This window comes from Octopus bimaculoides, chromosome 6 (assembly GCF_001194135.2).
Source record: "Octopus bimaculoides isolate UCB-OBI-ISO-001 chromosome 6, ASM119413v2, whole genome shotgun sequence".
Lineage (NCBI taxonomy): Eukaryota > Metazoa > Mollusca > Cephalopoda > Octopoda > Octopodidae > Octopus > Octopus bimaculoides.
Genome location: NC_068986.1, coordinates 73,819,733 through 73,824,413, shown reverse-complemented (window position 1 = coordinate 73,824,413; position 4,681 = coordinate 73,819,733). Strand labels below are relative to the sequence as shown.

The following is a 4,681-nucleotide window of genomic DNA, read 5'->3' as shown; positions in this document are numbered from 1 at the left end:
TATATATATATATATATATACACACACACACACACACACACACACACACGTGTATGTGTGTATATGTCTGTAAATATGAATGTATATGTATGTACAGGTACGTGGATATATATCAGCTTCATCATATGTGCATGCAAGTGTGTGTGTGTGTGTGTGTGTGCGTGTGCGTGCGCGTGTGTGTATGTGTGTGTGCACGTAGTGCATGTGTGTGTGTATGTATGTGTGCATGTGCTCTGTCCTATTCATAGATGTCAGTATATGGGAATGTTTCATGAGAAAAGTTTATGAGACTACCAGAATAAAAAAAAAAGGAAAAAAGAAAAATAACACTAAAAACAATTCTGTTTCCATAGCAACACTGACAACTTTAGCAGCAAAATATTGCCAAGATTACAGAAAGTTTGGGGTTGGTAACAGAAGATTGGTACATGTAAGCTGGTTGATCAATGAGGTAGAAAGAACTGGCAGAAAAAAGAAGGAACCTTATATCTTAGAAAATGAACACCAACAAGGGAAAAACATATGTATTGCATTTTATACACCCCTTGCCACAGCTAACACATATACCTTTACACACACACATACACACACATACCTTCACTGAGGCAAAGGGCTTAAAATATGATTGGTATATACATGTTTCTGTTACTCGTGTATACACATACACATCCACATGAAATTTATAGGCTGTACAGAATGATCTGAACATATTTTCCTAGTGGATGTACAAATCCCACATATTTATGTATACATGTTTATGTAGAGGGAAAAAAAATAACAGAGTGTGTGTGCATGTGTGTGTGTGTGTGTGTGTGTTTGGTATGTGTATGTGTGTATGAGATAGAGAGGGAGAAAGAGTGAGTGTGTATGAGAGTGTGAGTGAGTATATGCAAATGCATGTGTGTGTGTTTCTGTGCCTACCCCCAACACACACACACACATGAATGCATGCACACACACACAAATGCCACAGCTATTTGGTGCATCATAAAAAAATAAAAACTATGTATCTAAATATACTCCTTTCTTCTAAGGGCACAGGGCCTGAAATTTGGTGGAAGGGGACTAGTCGGTTACAATGACCCCAGTGTTTCACTGGTATGTAGCTTATCGACCCCAAAAGGATGAAAGGCAAAGTCGACCTCAGAATTTGAAATCAGAATGTGAAGTCAGACAAAATACTGCTAAGCGTTTTGCATGGCATGCTAATGATTATATCTAAATATAATGACTGATAAAAGTCTCTTTAGGACCCTTTTTTTTACCATTCTAAAAAACCAGGCCAAAACAGACATGAAACCCAGGCAGCTTTTCTGAAGGCAGAATGTTCAGATAGATAGGTCAAAGGAAGAGGTTCTGTTGAAAGAAGTCAAAAAGCAACCGATAACCATGGCTGTGATCGTGGGATCTAATCATATATTCTATTTTTGCATGGTTTCTAGGACTGAATACTCTTCCTAATATCCAGAATTGGGTGCATTTTATCATGTCATCAACACTAGTGTGAAATGGACAAACAAATAGATAGAAGTTGTTGCTTTCTATCCATCATCCTAATCATCATTGTTTAACGTCCATCCTCCATGCATGCATGGGTAGGATGGTTCACAGGAGCTGGCCAGGTAGAAAAACTTCTTTATGCTACTCTGTCTGTTTTGGCAGTGCTTTTATGACTGGATGCCCTTCCTAACACCAACCACTCTGCAGAGTGGACTCAGTGCTTTTTACATGGCACTAGCACATGTGAGATTAGTTTTGGCATGATTTTTACAGCTGGATGCCCTTCCAAATGCTGACTACTTTACAGTGTGGACTGGATGCTTTTTACGTGGCACCAGCACTGGCAGGGTCACCAAGTAACTCACAAGACAAGGAATTGTGAGAGGGGCAGGAGCATTTGAGGAGGGGAAATTGTGTCAGAAGATGAAAGGTCAGAGGATGACAAAGAGATAGAGAGGTAGAAACAGGTGTCTTAGGCGTAGGAGTGGCTGTGTGGTAAGTAGCTTGCTTACCAACCACATGGTTCCGGGTTCAGTCCCACTGCGTGGCACCTTAGGCAAGTGTCTTCTACTATAGCCGTGGGCTGACCAAAGACTTGTGAGTGGATTTGGTAGATGGAAACTGAAATAAGCCCGACGTATATATATATGTGTGTGTGTGTGTGTGTTATGTGTGTGTGTGTGTGTGTGTGTGATGTGTGTGTGTGTGTGTGTGTGCATGTTCATGTGTTTGTGACCCAACCATCACTTGACAACCGATGATGTTGGTGTGTTTACGTCTCCAAAACTTAGCGGTTTGGCAAAAGAGACAGATAGAATAAGTACTAGGCTTACAAAGAATAAGTCCTGGGTTCGATTTGCTCGACTAAAAGGTGGTGCTCCAGCATGGCCGCAGTCAAATTACTGAAACAAGTAAAAGAGTAAAAGAATAAAAGCTTATGTAGGATTTCTACATCCGCAAGAAAAATGTGTTTGGATCATTTTCTACACCCTATAATATACACTCACGCACACATATAAAGTGATAGATAGATAGACAGATAGAAATACTGTGCAGAAGCATATGCTACATATATACTCATACATATTGTGTTTCTGGTGCATGCATGTGTATAGACACACATACAAGAATATAGAGTCCTCTCTACTCTGTGTTGTGATAATTCTTCTCGGTTTAAGATTACTGAGAAGATACATAAAAGCCAGATTGATGACTAAGAGGGACAGACAAGAGAGAGTGTAAATAGGGAAGGAAGTAATGCTAGGGAGACTGTGATGTGCAGTTACATGCTGGTTGTTGGTAACGAAAATGAATAGAGAAAAAGCATCTACAGATTTATCTCTTTATATATATATATCTCAAGTATTCTGAATGATGCTGCATTTACTATTCTTTTATTTTTGTGCTTGTTTCAGTCATTTGATTGCTACCATGCAGGAGTATTGCCTTGAAGGATTTTAGTTGAACAATTCAAACCCAGGGCTTATTATTTTTAAGCCTAGTGCTTATTCTATCGGTCACTTTCGCCAAACAGGTAAGTTACAGGGACATAAATGCACTGACACCAGTTGTCAAGCTGTGATGGGAGGACAGGCACAGATGCAAAGACACACATACAAATACACACACACACACACACACACACACACACACACACACACATATATATATACGCACACACACACACAACAGGCTTCTTTCATTTTCCGTCAACCGAATCCACTTACAAGACTTTGGTCGGCCTGAGGCTATAGTAGAAGACACTTGCCATAAGTGCAATGCAGTGGGACTGAACCCAGAGCCATGTGGTTGGGAAGCAAGCTTTTTACCATATAGCCACACCTGCACCTATAAATGTATTATTATAAATATATTATCACTTTATCTAATTTAATGTGGGTGATTAATGCATTTATATGGAAATCAGGATAACTGTTACTGTTCTATGCATATAAGTTACTTCCACATATAGAAATTTAGATTCAAAGTTACCTGTATAGCTAAAAAATAGCATTACATCTCTGATGAAAGGCAATTATCCTGAAACAAATTTGTAAAGAGGATCCTCAATCATCATCATCATCATCATCATCATCGTTTAATGTCCGCTTTCCATGCTAGCATGGGTTGGACGATTTGACTGAGGACTGGTGAAACCAGATGTCTGCACTAAGCTGCAATCTGATCTAGCAGAGTTTCTACAGCTGGATGCCCTTCCTAACACCAACCACTCCAAGAGTGTAGTGGGTGCTTTTACGTGCCACTGGCATGAGGGCCAGTCAAGTGGTACTGGCATCAGCCACACTCAAATGGTGTTTTTTACATGCCAACTGCACAGGAGCCAGTCCAGCAGCACTGGCAACGACCTCACTCGAATGTCTTTTCACATGCCACTTGCACAAGTGCCAGTAAGGCGATGTTGGTAACGATCACGCTCGAATGGTGCTTTTTACATGCCACCGGCACCTCAATCATTATTTCTATTTGCTTATGGGAACAATCTGATGCTTATGCATCATATTAATACCTACACCTAAGCTTTTCAAATAAATAACTGTAGATTTATCTCCATTATACATGCACATATCATCATCACTGTTTTAACATCTACTTTTCCAAGCTTTCATGAGTCAGACAAGAGTACATAGAAGCAAAGTTTCTACAGCCTGACTCCTTTCTAGTCTCCATCTTTTTTCCAGAGGGAACAATAATCTCCCAGTCTATCAAACAATAAACATCCAAAACATGTTTTATTTCAAAAACTAGAAACAAAAAGGCCCTATATGAATGAATTCTTTGTATAAATACACACACACACACACACACACACACGCACATACACACAAATCTACTCAGAAGGCTTTGATCAGCTTACAGCTATAATGGAAGACACTTGCCCAAGATGCTAAACAATGGGACTGAACCCCAAGTCATATGGTTGGGAAGTGAACTTCTTAACCACAAAGCTAGGTCTGTACCTGTAGATATATATAGGCACAAGAGTGGCTGTGTGGTAAGTAGCTTGTTTACCAGCCACATGGTCCTGGGTTCAGTCCCATTGCATGGTGCCTTTCAAGTGTTTTCTACTATAGCCTCCGACTGAGCAAAGCCTTGTGAGTGGATTTGGTAGACGGAGACTGAAAGAAGCTCCTCGTATATATATATATATATATATATATAT

At 39.8% G+C, this 4,681-nt stretch overlaps 1 protein-coding gene across 1 annotated transcript in view; it reads right to left on the bottom strand.

Moving 5' to 3' along the window:
• LOC106873829 (pleckstrin homology domain-containing family H member 1) overlaps positions 1 to 4,681 on the bottom strand; it is a 949,845-nt gene that overhangs the window by 429,245 nt on the left and 515,919 nt on the right. The window lies entirely within an intron of this gene.